This window comes from Alligator mississippiensis, chromosome 4, assembly GCF_030867095.1.
Source record: "Alligator mississippiensis isolate rAllMis1 chromosome 4, rAllMis1, whole genome shotgun sequence".
Lineage (NCBI taxonomy): Eukaryota > Metazoa > Chordata > Crocodylia > Alligatoridae > Alligator > Alligator mississippiensis.
This window is the reverse complement of record NC_081827.1, coordinates 82,808,858-82,824,307: the sequence shown is the minus strand read 5'-3', so window position 1 is coordinate 82,824,307 and position 15,450 is coordinate 82,808,858. Positions and strand designations below refer to the sequence as shown.

Here is a 15,450-nt window from a genome sequence, read left to right as displayed (position 1 = left end):
AATCTGCCCTGCCGGGCTCTCATAAATGTGAGCCTTGATAATTTTTTCAAAGACTTTACCAAGGATGGAGGTGAGACTGACTGACCTATAGTTGCCCGGGTCCTCCTTCCTCCCCTTCTTGAAAATGGGGACCACGTTAGCCCTTTTCTAGTCCTCCGGGACTTGGCCCGTGCGCCACGAGCATTCGAATATTCCCGCCAGTGGCTCTGCAATGATGTCGGCCAGTGCCTTCAGCACCCTCTGATGGAGCCCATCCGGGCCTGCCGATTTAAAGGCATCCAGTTCTTCCAAGTGACTCTGCACCACCTCAGGATCTACGTATGGAAGTCTGGCGCCTTGCTGCTGCCTCTCTACAACCCCAGTGAGAGACTTGTCGTGCCCCTCGCTTAGGAACACTGAGGCAAAGAACTCGTTGAGGAGTTCAGCCTTGTCCCCCCTGTCTGTCACCAATTGTTTCTGCCCATTTAGCAGTGGTCCTATTCCTCCCTGGGCCTTCCTTTTACTCCCAATATATCTAAAAAACAATTTCTTGTTGTCTTTTACTTGGGTTGCCATCCTCAGCTCCATGGTAGCTTTGGCTTGCCTAACTGCCTCCCTACAAGCACGAGCAGAGGAGGTATATTCATCTTTAGTGATCTCACAGTGTTTCCACTTTTTATGTGCTCCCCTTTTGGCCCTTAGGCTGCCCTGGATTTCTCTGGTCAGCCAGGGAAGCCTCCTGGCCCCTTTCCCTTTTTTGCCTCGCTCGGGGATCGTCTTGCTTTGTGCCCGAAGGATCGTTTCCTTTAGGCACAGCCACCCTTCTTGGGCTCCCATCCCTTCAAAACTCCTACTCTGCAGTGCTTCCTTGACTAATCGCCTGAGTTCATTGAGATCAGCTTTCCTAAAGTCTAGCACTTTCACCCTACTAGTTACCTTACCCACTCGACGTCTTATGTTGAATTCTATTATAAGGTGATCACTGTCTCCCAAATGGCTACCGATTTGGAGGTCCCCTATCATGTCATCTCCTGTTGCCAATACCAGATCCAGTATGGCATTCCCCCTAGTGGGACCATGCACCTCCTGTGTCAGGTGGAGGTCCTGTATACAGGTTAGAAACCTGCGTGAGCAATGGGACCTTGCTGTCTGCGTCTCCCAGCAGATGTCTGGGTAGTTTAGGTCCCCCATGACTACCGCCTCCTTAGCTTTTATGGTCTCCGAGAGTTGCCTCAGGAGCCCCGCATCTATTTCTTCCCCTTGGTGTGGGGGTCTGTAGCAGACCCCTACCACCAAATCCCTTTCTCCTTGCCCCCCATGTAGCCTAAACCACAATCCTTCTACTTCCTCAACCTTTGATTCTGTCTTGATGAGGGTTGATGTATATTGCTCACTGACATAAAGTGCAACCCCCCCCCCCTTTCTTCTCCGACCTGTCCTTTCTATACAATCTATAGCCCTCAATATGTACTGCCCAGTCATGGGATGAATCCCACCAGGTCTCTGTTAGCCCCACTAAGTCATAGGTGTTTAGTGCAAGCAGGAGCGCTAATTCATCCTGCTTGTTCCCCATGCTCCTAGCATTAGTATATAGGCACTTGAGCCCTGCGACTGGTGCCTTTGCTGCCCCCCCACTCCGAGTCCCAAGGGGCCCATTGTTTCTTACCTTCTTGTTTCTTACCTGTTCTGTAGTGCTGGTCTCCCCATGGCTTTCAGGTTCCCAATGCTCTCTTTCTTCAGGCTGGGCTGTCCTTGTGGGTGCCACATGGTTTGGTGGTCCACAGCTTCCCCTGCCCTCGTACTCCCCTCCCGCCGACGAGCCTAGTTTAAAGCCCGCCGGAGGAGATCCGCCAACCTAGTAGAAAACACACGCTTACCTTTGGAGGACAGGTGAAGCCCATCCCAGCTGAGCATGTCCCTCGTCGTGATGTGCAGGTCATTGTCCAGGAAGCCGAAGCCTGCCTCGAGACACCACTGCCGAAGCCGCCAGTTGGTCTCTCTGATGCAGTTCTCCTGCCGTCTTCCTCGTCCGGTCACTGGTAGGATGGAAGAGAAAACCACCTGTGCACCGAACTCCTTCAGCACGCCACCCAGAGCACTGTAGTCCACCATCAGGTGATCGGGGGTTCTCCTGGCCGCATCATTAGTACCCACATGGACTAGGACCATGGAGTAATAATCGGTGGGCTTGATCCTGGCCTGGATTACCTCCGTCACATCCCGAATCTTTGCTCCAGGGAGGCAGCATACCTCTTGTGCCGAGGGGTCCTGGCGACAGATGGGTCCTTCCGTACCTCTCAGTATGGAGTCGCTTATGATGAGCACTCGTCGCCTCCTCCTCTGGGTCCTCGTGGATCTCTTGTTCTGTTTGGAGTGTGAAGAACGTGGTGTTTCTTCTTGCCCAAGGGTTTCCTCCTCCCCTTCCATCTCCTGCAGGGTCGCCAGGGCCTCGTACCTGTTCACCAGTCGGACTGGAGAAGCTGGTACCGGTTCGCTGTGAGCTGCTCCAGTCCTGGCTGTGACCGTCTGCCACTCTGCTGAGGAGGGCATTCCCCGGGCTGCTTCTTCCTTGGGTGCCTGGGCCTGCAGGGAAAGGAAATATCTGTCAATTTCATCCTCCGCCTCCCTGATCCCCCTCAGCCTGCTAACCTCCTCCCAGAGCTCCCTCACCTGTGCCTCCAGAGCCCTAAGATGGGCACCTGCTGGACAGGTGTGGGGGCCCCCAATCTCTGCCCCCCCTGGCCCTGCTGGGGATCCCCCAGAGGCCAGGAGGTAGGGGGACATCAGCTCCCCCATGGGCTCAGTCTGGGTGGAGGCCTCAGACCTGCCCCAGGTAGCCTTGCCCCCCTGGGCAGTGGCCCTAGCAGCACTCCTCGTAGACACCATTCTATAAGCTGCTGTTTGTAGACCTGCGCGGTGTCTACGCCCTACCCCCATAGCAGTCCCACTCCTGGCCCTTCCTGCCCGCCCTCCGGCACGAACGCCTGCGCAAACGCTGGTGTGGCGCGCTCTGTTCACGCCGCGCGGCTCGGGAGCGCGGCTCCCTACCGGCTCAGCTATATGGGACCCGGGGGGCTTCCCCTCCGGATCCAGCTCAGCTGTGCCGGGTCCCTCCGCCCCACTTACCTTCGGGGGATCAGCTGCTGCTGCCCCCTCTGCCGATTCCTCTGTTGTTGCTGCTGCCGCCGCCACCTCCGGTCAGTCGGTTGGTAAAAGGGCACATGTGCATGCGGGACACACGTGTGCTGCCTCCTCTCCTTCCCGCTGCTGGTTCCCGAGTGCCCGCTGCTGGTTCCCGAGTGCTGGTTCCCGAGTATATTTAGATCAATATAAAACTTCTTATTTTGCTCATATCACTACTTCTGTGACATCTTCCACTTGGTATTTTCTGACTTATTTCACTGTAGCAACAAAACTAACAATACTAACAATATTTATGTTGTTTTGTTTTCTTCACCTTTCCATTAATGTACAAATGGGCATTTGGAACATTTTGCCAAATTTTACTCAAAGATAGGTCTTTACATTAGTCTATTAAATATGCACTACTTTCCATAAATGCTGTATAATTTTGTGCTAATTTAACCAGTTCTCACTGAATACAAATAAGATATTTTGTTTCTATGTTTTTGTCACATTTGTGCCTGTGAAATTTGATGCTGGGCTTTTGCTAATATAAAAGGCAGTTTTCAAACAAAATGATATCTTTCAAAATTGTGGAACACATTAGAAGTTTCAGGAGGGCATGCCCAACATTTTTTGCTGGGAAATTTTTCACTGGTTTTTTACTTGTATTGACCTTTTCCCAGCACAGCCTGTGATGATGTGAGTTGCTTTGCTAGATAGGTATATAGCACTAAAGTTCTCTGTATAATTCACTGGAGTTTCTCTCCCATATTACAAAATATAATGGCACTGTATCCAAATACATTGTTGTAAGGATGATGCATCTGGAACTGTCAAATGACCATATCTTATCAAGAATGTTTATATTCTTTGTAAGTGCCACACTAGCAAACGTGACTGAGGCCGGTAACAGTCTTACCACTGGAATCTGTCCATTAGCAGTATCCAGTGAACTAAGCCCCAGAGGTCTTTGACATTTGCAAAGGTTTCTGTACAGCAGTGTAGTGACATGAGTGGGTGCCTAGGGCACAGGGGTAGCAGCAATTTGCAGTTACCACCAAGCTACCAATGTGATAGCTATTGTAATTGTGCAGCTGCTAAAAGAAGCAGTTTTTTTCCAGCCCTCCTGCCCCAAGTTGATGCTCAAGACAGTTGCCCCAGTCACCCCTTCTTCCCCTCCCCCAAGTTATTCCCTTCCAAGTGTTTTGAAGATATCTAACTTTCATTTAGTTTATTCAGTTCAATGCATTGGGGGGAAGAATTTGTCTGCTCCATTCACTTAGCCATGATGAAAACAAAGCAACTTATTACCTTCAATAGAGTTAATGCTTATTTGCACCAATATAAAGAGAACAGTCTCAGATGCATGTTATTCCAAAAATAGAATCCTAGTCAGATGAACAAAACAACATAGTAAAGTTTTAGTCTTTTTATTATTTCTGTTACAGCATGTGTAATATGAGTGGTTTGATCCAAAGGGTTAAAAATAATTGTGTTAATTTGAAATCAGGTGGAAGGCAGGGTAGGATGGCACTTTAGAGATTAACCAGTTTAGAGGGGCATATGTTTTCATGGCAGAATATCATCTGATGAAATAGGCTGTCACCTACAAAAATGTATGCCTCTGAATAAGTCCCTAAGGTGTCAACCATCTCTTCTTGCCTTCTGCCTACTCTTTAAATACAGTACACATCCATAATTATTATAAACACTCTTTTCTAAGTGAATAGTGAACATAGTTAAAAAAAATTAATGGCTTTTGGCAGACACTGGCCATTCAGAAACAATGCTGCCCTTCTGGAGTATAAAAACAGAGAGCAGAGCCCTCAAACTTTACAATGCTGATGATATATGTTAATTACAAGAATCCAGCAGAAGAAATATTGCAGATGGATCTTAAAAGTAGGAAATGATCTTTGACTAAAAGTGCAAAATACAATTAACACCATTAAAAAGTCCAAGTTTATCTTTTATTGTCCCATTAAATTCTAATTGTAAAATGTGAATTTAGTTGCAGAAATTCCTGCAGTTAGTTAGCATCCTTTTATTTGCAGAAAAAATGTAGTTAAAAATAATATTATGGGTCAGTTTGAAAGTGGCTTTGAAGGCCAGTTAAATTAAAGTTCAGGTTAAAAATAGCAATTTAAATCATCCAGTTGTACCTATAAAATTTAAAGTGCATATTGTAGAATAGAAGACATCATTATTGCTGTGAGAACTCACTGCAGGAGCCAGACTTGAGCATCATTTTAAGTAGGCAGTTGAAAATGTGAGTTCATACTATTCTGATATAAATACTCAGGCCTCATCCACATGAATTTGCATGTGTCTGTTGTGGCATCTCAAAGCAGTTTGAGACCCAAGAGAACGCATCCTGTGAACAAAAACAAATTCCCCATGCTGCATATTTGCAGTGTGGACTCTAAAGTTTGATACCGCATGGAATCCTAGTATCAAAAAAAAAAACACACCAGAAAAAAAGGTGACATGGAGCATGCTCCTGGAGCATGCCCAGAAGTAACTGGAGGTTGGATCCTCCAAGGAGACGCTCTAGCACCAAGCCAGAGGCTCTCTATGCCTACTGCATGCCCCTGCTGCTCCAGCATGCTGCCTTATCATACTGGACAAAATAAAAGTGGGGCATGGCTGGCAGCAGTGACTCTGGAGTTGACTGGGACTTAGGCTCTATCCTGGGTTGCTCCAGAGTCTGCCTGGCACCCAGGGTCTTCCGTGGGCCCACGCACAGCAGCAGAACCAGGCAGACTGCCTTGCAGCCATGCATGTGGGCCACCTGTGCCCATATCCTGGAGGTGGAGGCACCCAGGTCTCAGCTCCAGGCCAGCAGCAGAGTCAGGAGGAGCTGGAGGCCGCAGTAGGGACAATGGGCAATCCTGGTAAGCCAGGATTTGGGTTTTCTATTTCCATGGGAAAATGTGAATTTTTCTCTTTTAAAGGGGAAACAGCAAGTTTCCTCAATTGCAAACAGCACTTTGCAGGCTGGCAGAGTTCCAGCCTGCGAAAGCTACTTGAAGATGGGGAGGAAACTACATTGGGTACAGCCATGGAGCCCACCCGGCCCAATGGAATATGGGTGGGTGTCGGGACTATGGGGGGAGGGGGAATGTGTGGGGGGCTGGGCCCCTTCTGCCCTGCTGGCCCCCCATGGCATACAGAACCATGTATGCATGGCTGCCTCCACCAGCAGCAGCAACCAGCAGCAGATCCTTGGGGTGCTCCTGGTCCACTGCAGGCAGAGGCCCTCCATCTAAGTCCTGGGTGCTACATGTGGTGCACAGATCCAGCCCAGCACATTGGCATGCACCTTTGGACAACACCAGGCTGGCTCCTGCCTCCACTTGGAGGTCCAAGTACTCCAGTAGAAGCCTGCACATGGAGGCACAGAGACTGCCTGGCCCAATGACATGTGAGTCCCATGGGCCACATGTCATCAGACAAAGTGGGCTCCATGCCGTCATGTGCAAGTTCCCGCTGAAGTGCCAGGAGCCCTACATGGAGGCAGGAGCTGGTCCAGTTCTGCCCAAAGGTACATACCAGCCGGCTGGGCCAGCACTATGCACCACATGTAGTCCCCGGGACTCAGGCAGCTCTGTGTGCCACCAGGGGGCTCTGCCTGCAGTGGTCCATGAGCACTAGAGGGCCCACTGCTGGATGCTGCTGCTGGTGGCACAGACTGTGCACCATTGGGGGGGGTGGCCCCCCTCACAAGCCTGCACACACTCCCCCACCACCCCACAAATTCCATGCACCCACCCACACCCACCACAAACTCCAAATCCCCCACAAACTCCACACACCCTCCATACAATCCCCACAAACCCCACCCACTCACGCATTCACACACAAACACAAACACACTCCCTCCACAAACCCCACACTCACACACACACAACCATCCCACACTGAACCACACCCCCCACAAAGCCCACCCCCACCCCCACATCCCTTCCAACCCTCCACAAACCCCATATCCTCCCTCCCCCCAACAAATATCACACCCTGTGTGTCCAGCTGCCAGATGGGACAGGACCTTCTGGTGGGAGATGCAGCCACACAGGCAGCTGCCACACTACGGCACTGTCCCACACCCACACTAGTTGTGGGACAAGCGGCCCAGTCCAGCCTGGGGGACTTATGGTCCCAGGAACCACTTGGAGGTGGAGGGGTGGAGGTAGCAGCTGGGGTGGGTGATGGGTGTAAGGGGATTGAGGTGGCAACAGGGTCTATGTGTGTATGTGATGGGCCAGGGTGGCAGCAGGGGTACGTCTGAGAGAGAAAGAGATGTGGGAGGGGGCCAGGGAGTGTTCTGGGTAGGAGCAACTGCCAGAGCTGGGCTTGGAGCCCCTGTGTTCCCCCAGAGCAACCTGTGTAGGGGGAAGGCAAGACTGGAAAGGAAGGGGTTTGCCCAGCCCAGTCCCTGTGAGCCCCAATTGAGGGCTTTCCAGGAAGGGCATGGGGATTGCTGGGGCCTGGGTACAGATTCAGGGAGCAGAACAGCAAGGGCTGGCACTGCTCAGAGCCTCAAAGCAGTGGAGGGACCTGTGACCTGGTGCAGGGAGGGAGTTGTTACTGCCAGGAGGGAATGAGTGGGGGCATTGACAGGGCTGTGGGTTGGGAGTGAGGGGCAAGGACAGGGGCAGGGCACCAGCATATCAGTGCTGCTCAGCACCACAAAGCAGCTGTGAGAAAAGCTGCAGCTCAACCCACATCCTGGTGACTGGGGGGGGGCAGGGAGAGCTCTGATTTTCTGTGATAAAAAAACAAAAGTAAATGCCAAAGCCTTCAAAAGGAGGCTGGACAGATATTTGGCTGGAGTGAGGGTGATATGACCCCAGCACCCATTTGTGCCTGGGGCAGGGGGTCAGACCTGCTGATTTGTTTAGGTCCCTTTCGACCCTAAACACTATGATACTATGTGGACAGGGAAAACATATTGTATCTGGAAGGCACTATCCTAGGTTTCATAGGATTGTGGCACAGATTTGCAGCATATTATACAGGGAACAAACCCCTCCCATGGTGGTTCCTGAGGGCAAATCTCCTAGAATAAGAGAGAAACAATAAAACCTTTGGTTTGTTGCTACTATCAATAACATTTTATAAAAACACACAAGAGAAATGTGTTAAAACTTTCTTTTAATAAAAAGAAATGTATAAACCATGCAAGGTTTATACCATTTTATAGGTGAGCAGCATATAAATGATCACAGTATTTTGAAAAGGCTTACTGCCAGGCACAGTAAATTTACCATGTAGATGTGAGATCCAGAGTTTCATTTTGCAGAGATTTGACAACACAGTATTAGCTAAAAAAAGATTATGAATTCCCAGAGAGTGTACATGCAAAATGAGAAATGTATTTATTTTATTACACATTAATATCTATTTAAGCCCTTGCTTGTGTAAACAAAATGCACCTGGCTTAAGAGTTGCTCTTCTACAATAGGCCAAATGCATCAAAAGATAATCAGTAATTGCTTTTGATGTCAGAATACTAGAAAATGAGAAAACATTGGTCATGATTTTATATTTTTATATTTTCTAATGTTAACAGTTGTAGGAGATAAGAAGACTTATTAGTGAAAAATAACTTGAACTCAAGAACAGATCCTTAGGTGGAGTAAATAATTACAGCTCTGTCCCTTGTAATGGAGTTATGAGAGTTATACCATCTATGGCCTCTCTTTCAACCTTTCATTGCCTCTAACATAAACACCTGTTCTTAAAGGTCTGAATAATTTCAGGAAATTCACTCTCTTTGGAAACTGACAACAAATTCTTCTTTTAGGTTTCTTGACTCCCATTTCCCTTTCCACAATTGCCTTTACATCCTCCAAGAATCTCTGAGCTCCTTTACCTTTAAAATCACATTTTGGATTGCTAATCTTTCACTACAGAGCCTAAATCAAACCTCACCTTGTTTCCTGGGGCTTGGTTGAAAGTAGTTGGAGGCAGAATTGTCATTGTTACAGTGGGCCAGGATTACTGTCACATTGTACAAGGAGTGCAGTATGCATTGTGAAGCCTTTAATCCTGTACTTTTTATTTTAATTATTCTACAGTGACTGAAGTTTAAGACTTCTAGTCAAGATATCAGTAGGCTCATATATCACATGTATAGCCTTGTGATAATCTACTGCGGCTGTTCCTAGATGTCATTGCAAGACGCCTTACCTCCCCAATATGCATAGTTTTGAGCGTGCTTCTCTTCACTTCTGTTGCCAAAAACCTGAGGATGCATCTAATTCAGTGAAGAGTTTTTCATTTTCAAATTATGCTGTGATATTTTTTTTCTCTTGTTGGCAGTTTTACGTGTTCTCTTTTTATTATCATCTTCTATAATTTAATGTTCTCTTTTTATAGCTACATTGAGGTCCCCAGGTCTAGGCAAATATGATAGTGACCATACTTTGTGTCCACAATAACAAAATAATTTTACAGTCCAGCCCCTTTCTTTGTTCTTTATGGGATTTTCTGTCTTAATCAACTGAGCCTTCATTTTCTCCTAAACATTAAATGACACCTTTCTTTGGTTTTTTGCTTTCGCAAAGCGATCTGCATATCTGCAACAATTTTGTATTCACCAGGTAACATTAATTAGTAGGAAGGGTCTGATTCACTTGTTACTGCTACTAGTTGACTTTCTAGACTGAGGACATGTCTATACTGGAAACTAACATTGGCCACATCTACACATTCATTAATGCTCAGTGGTTACTGCACATTTAATCTAGTACCTGTATAATCAAGTACTAAATAAATGTGCAGTAACAAGAATTAATATGCAGTAGCGCTGGCAAATCCCGTTTTAGTGACTCTACTTCACAGTAGTTTGATAACACTGTGTAGTAGCGTATTAGCACTGCCCATGCTGTGACACACTACTGCACGATGTTATTAGGCTACTGTGCAGTTAGTGTCTTGTGTAGATGCGCTCATTGTTGCCTACATTGAATGTTAGAATCTAGGTGGTGGCACTGAAGTCCTGAAAATGACTTGGATAAGAAGAGTCTGTTCTCTAAATACAGTGTTTAGTGAGTACAGCAAGTTACAATTTAAGCTTAAGACAAAGAAACAACAGAAACTTTGCATAAGTCAAGAACATAAGTCTATGCATAAGTCTTACATAGTCTCAAGGACCGAACGTCCCCTGCAGCTGGCCAGGTGTTCAGGAGTCTTTGGGGTCTTCAGGTCTGTTTGGCATATGGAGCAAAGGTCCATAATTCTCATTTTTGCTTGCTCTTTCATGCACTGCTCCTCCTGCTTGGTTGCCTTGACAATAGCACGTCAGCTCTTTGCCCCTCTCAGCGTGTTTATCCATTGGTTATCTGTTGTTTTTATGGTGCTCCTGTTTTTTTTTCCCCAAATTTTGTCACTTTTATGAATATATGGTGCTGGTTACAAAGTGCTTACTCAAGCAATCTAATTCTGTTGCAGGCCCTTGCTTTCTTATGTCACATACAAGTTACATTCTTAACTCACATACAGGTTATATACTCAGCGTTTATCCCTTCTGCTATATGAAAATAGCCAAAGAGCTCAAAACTGTTTTTGACTATACCATGCCATTTTCCAACAATATCAGTATAAGTTAAATTACTTATTTAAGTTCCCATATTGTCCTATATTGACAATCATGTTCTGGTATAAGAAGTAATTTCTTTTAACTCAAGAGAAAGGTAGTTAGCTGTGTTAGTCAAGTTTGTTGCTTTAATATAATAATAAAAAACACCTTTGTTCACAGAACTTTGTCTACCTTGGGTTATACATCGGTCTGCAGTCTATCACAAACTCTCAGTGGGCATGTCTACACAAGATGGTTACTGCACAGTCAACTGATTAGCTGAGCAGTAAATATTGAACATCTACACATGCACCACTATTAGGCCACAGTAAACTAATTTACTCCTCAGCAGGATAGTACTCATAAATACAAGGCCTTATCTACAGTACACACACGTGTAGACACTGACCTGGCTGCTTGCTGGCTAGCCCCATGATGAAGCACCCTCATGCCCCAGCCAGTCCCCTTACAGCACATTAAGTGAGGAGGAGCAGCCCTGGACTGGGAGGCTAACCCACCCCCCGGCCCCTGCCAGCCAGGGATGCTCTGACCTGGCTCAACATGCTGCACATGAATAAACTTGGAGTGTATTGCTCCTGGGCATACATTCAGATGGTGTGCACAGGAGCAATAAACTCCAAAGCAATAAGCCTGGATTTTATTCATACTCATATCAACAGTGATTCAGCAGTAAGGGAGCTGTGTGGCAATTCAGTCGCCGCGGAGATTTGTGCAGCGACAGCAAGAAGAAGTGTAAGTGGTAGCAGCCAGGTCAGAAGCACAAGCCTGTCTTGGACTAAGCTGCATTATTTCAGCCTGACATTTTTAAAAGTGTGCCAACCCCTAGCTTAAACCAATCATACTTTCTAACTACCACAGCATTTCTTAGTCTGTTTTCTAAAATTATATCCTTTTCAATTATAGGAATTTTGCAGATTTTTTCCAGAGTATATTGGTGCAGCAAAATGTACACATCCCTGAAACAGGCCCATCCTCATGAAAGGAAATGCCTTGGTCTAGGGATTTTCTCAGGAAAAGAATTTTTGGTATGATTGCTGAGCAGTTTGTTTCTGATGGACTTCATGTGAAGTTGTATAATTATAAAGAAAACCACTGGGATCACTTGATGAACTAGCAACATATCACCATGTGTCTCTTCTGTTGCATCTCAGGGCTGGTTGATATTGCAGCTCATGGAACTGATGCATTGCCAGTGGCCATGGATAGGATGATGCTTTCATAAGCTGTTTTTGTGGAAGTTTCCTCTTTTATTACTACAAACATGGAAGAGCCATGTTGGATCTTCATGTTCATAAGTTACTGTTTGGGGCTATCTTTGGTGTAGCCATTTGCATATTTCTGGAAGTGTTTTTCCATGGCAGCATTGTAATAGTACAAGCATACTGCAGGGCAGCTGGTTCTGGCGAATTGTCTTTGTATTGTATCCTGCAAATGGGGTCCCAGAATGAAACCAAATGGATCACAATAATATGTTGTTCTTGACAGTGTGCTGTTGCTGGCATTATGCCTTTGCTTTTCTTATACTTGCAATGAGCTACACTGTTGTCAGCTGAAGAATCTGTTCAGTATCAGGCCCTGATACAGTTGTTTTATGTTGTGTTATCTGTAATTGCACTATCCATCAAAGGCGTTCAGAAAGAAAGATCACAAAGAAAAACCTCATAAGCCCTAATTATTTACAGCCTTAGGGTTCAGATTTTCAAGGTCACCCGGAAATTTAGCATTTGAACATATAAGCCCCTTAGATGAGTTTGAAAATTTCATTTGGAGCCAATGTCTTGCTGAGAGTTTGATAGTTCCTCAAAAGACAATGAAGAACACAAAACGCTAGTCTTATGATACCCGCAGACTTTCCCATTTAGGAGATATGGTGCTGTGTATGACAAACCAGTTGGAGGTCTCCTGCATCATTTCCTCATAGATCAGACAAACTGCATTGTCTCTTGAAAGGGATGAAAAACACAAATTGTGTATGGTAGGTGATCTTTGCAAAGAAAAGGTTCAAGTTCCTTGGTTAGCCAAAGACTAAAAAAGTATTCCTGAACATGCTTGTTTAGTCACTCAAGAACGGAGATGATTTTAGTAAGAATACTGAGGTTCTGGTATACCTTTAAGCAAGAAGGAAAACCAAAATGGTGTTGGAAATTCAGAGGGCTTCTCAGTCTCTGATGCCACTTAACTAAGATTGAGGGGAAACTTGTAGTCAGCTTTGTATGACTTCCTCTGTTAATGAATTTGTAGCTGATGTGCCGGTATTTTTTCTTTAGAATTGCATTGTATTCTCCTTGCCACAGGCAATAACATGTTATTTCCAGTGTACATCAACATAGCAAATATAGGTATAGTACAGCACAACAGTAGCTAACTTTTGTTCTACATTTCCATGAATCACAAGTGCTATTTTTTAAACTACTTATCTTGTACAATCTCTGAAAAAAAAACCTTTGCCTAAGTAAATATTTCCTAGTACATTACTGAAATTGATCAGCAAAAATAAGAAAACAATTATTATCTTTTTCTATACTGCAGATAATTGGATATCTGATATTCTGTAGACTTCCAAAAAAGCAGGTAATTCAAGTGTGTTGATAAATTGAACTTGAAATAATAGTTATTTCCAGCCATAATCTAGAGCATAAAGAATGGACTTTACTGAAGGACAGTGAAGTATGCAGTGTTTATATAGAGATTAAAAAAAAACACACACAATAAATTGTAATCACTGTGTTTTTCATTTTAATACAATTTAAGCCATACTTTTGTATGCCAATGGGTTCTTTGCTGTTTAGATAAGCACAACGTTCAGAGGTCTTTGTTTCAAATAGCATAGAGGAAACTGATTACTTTGCTGTATGATATCTCTTTTGTACTTTGCATTTTACTTCCTTCTTCATAGGGATAAAATCTATTACTTTGCCCTGCTTGCTTAAATGAAAGATAAAATTTTCTTCAAGACTGGGCAGATCAGTGAGGGCCATAAAATATTAATGATGAAAGCTTGGGGAATTAAATGTATCTCTGACTATAGGATTGTCTCATTAGTACAGCATTTTCAGCTTAACCTAAGTCTTTTTTGTGATCTCCATCAGGAATGATATAAAAAAAATAATGTCTCAGTTCCGATTAAAATAGACATATATTTTCAAGTCATGAAAGGATTTTTTTTTTTTTTTATGATTGGGTTTCTTTAACAGTCTTACATGTTTTGAAGCACCGTTTTATTTTTAAAATGTGAGGTATGCTTGCCAGACTAGTATCTCTTCTTCACCTCCCACAATATTGTGCTACTCAGCAGACCCCTATTCTTCACATGAGATCGGAAGCCTAGAAATAAAAACAAGTGAAGTGACCTGTGACATTATACCTCTTGTCTTCTAATTGAGTTGAGTGTTAGGATAGAGAAAGGAAGTTTTACAGAACAGTTGCATTGGTAGAGAGGATGTGTGCTTTAGAGCAGAGGTTCCCATATTGGGACCCCAAATCGTGATCTCAGCAAATGGGGTCGCTTGAGGTTGCAGGGGGCGCCACAAAATGGCTGGCATGGGGCTCCCCACAGTGACACTGAGCCTTCCTTGACCTTCTCCACCAAATCCCATCCACTAGGTTACAGAGGCCCCTGGGAGAAGGCAGCAGGGTGGGGAGCCCCAAGCCCATAGCAGACAGCCCTCATCCTCCCCACCATGGGCTCCACTTCAGCTGTGCTGCCTATGGCAGAGGGAACTAGGCTCTGTGCTCTGCTCCAGCCACAGGAGCTGCTGCCTCCCATAGTTGGCAGCCTGGACTTGGGTGTTACTAGGTGGGGAAGGGGGCTCTGGACCCTGGCCCTGGGTCACCTGAGTGGATGTTGGGGGCTGTGGGTTGGGAGTGAGGTGCACTGGCAGGGCCAGAAGACTATGGATCAGGAGTAAGGGGCATGTGGGAGGGTGTGGGGCTATGGGTTGGGAGTGAAGGACCATGCTGAGGAAATAAGGTCATAAATGGGGTCATGCTGAGGAAAAGGTTGGGAAGTACTTCTCTAGAGGCTGTAAAGCTTTGCTTGGTTTCTGATTGTGGGGAATGAAGTATGTCATTCTTCCCTCTACTCCAGTCCTTTTTTTTCCCCCACCATGATTAGTGCTCATATAGTGTAGGACTGATCTAGGACTGATCACTCTTATTTAGGACCAGGGAATGACAGACACTTGTATCCAATAATTTTTTTTTCACTTTCATTATTGAACTTGATGAATTTCTTGTGCAGCTGCTGGTTATGGTTTTGTATGTACTAAGAAGGATATCAAGGGCCAATACCAAGATGTATGAGTAGACCAAAAGCAATTGTATGAATAGACTGCTACAGTTTGCAAGTAGTTGTTTCAGACTTATTGGCAATGGTAAAGTAGCTGTGATGGATCAGTGGGAGTTTTCTAGATGGACACGTATGCAGGACTTGGTATTCTGATTTTATATCCAGACTGTACAGCTATGAAAGACAGTTGCAACTCACAGGTGATAGCCCAAAGCTATATATATGCAGTATCAGTATTTGTATGATTGGGAAGAAAAGGTATTATTCAAAATGATGTTTATTTTAAATCAAAACTATATCACTGTGGGACTAATGCAATGCTCTACATGGCTTCAAATTCTGAACTTGATAGTCATTTCAAGACTATTACAAGCTATCTGACCAAATAGCTAATAGTATACTCAGAGAAATATGTTAAATATTTTAGTATTTAATTGTTATGGAAAAAAAATTG

The 15,450-nt window shown here is 45.1% G+C and overlaps 1 protein-coding gene and 1 pseudogene across 3 annotated transcripts in view; both read left to right on the top strand.

The window, feature by feature from the left end:
- The window catches only part of MGAT4C (MGAT4 family member C), a 753,010-nt gene that overhangs the window by 679,602 nt on the left and 57,958 nt on the right, over positions 1-15,450 (top strand). The gene's annotated exons all lie outside the window — the stretch shown is intronic.
- On the top strand, positions 11,736-12,261 carry LOC109281494 (transmembrane protein 45B-like; annotated as a pseudogene).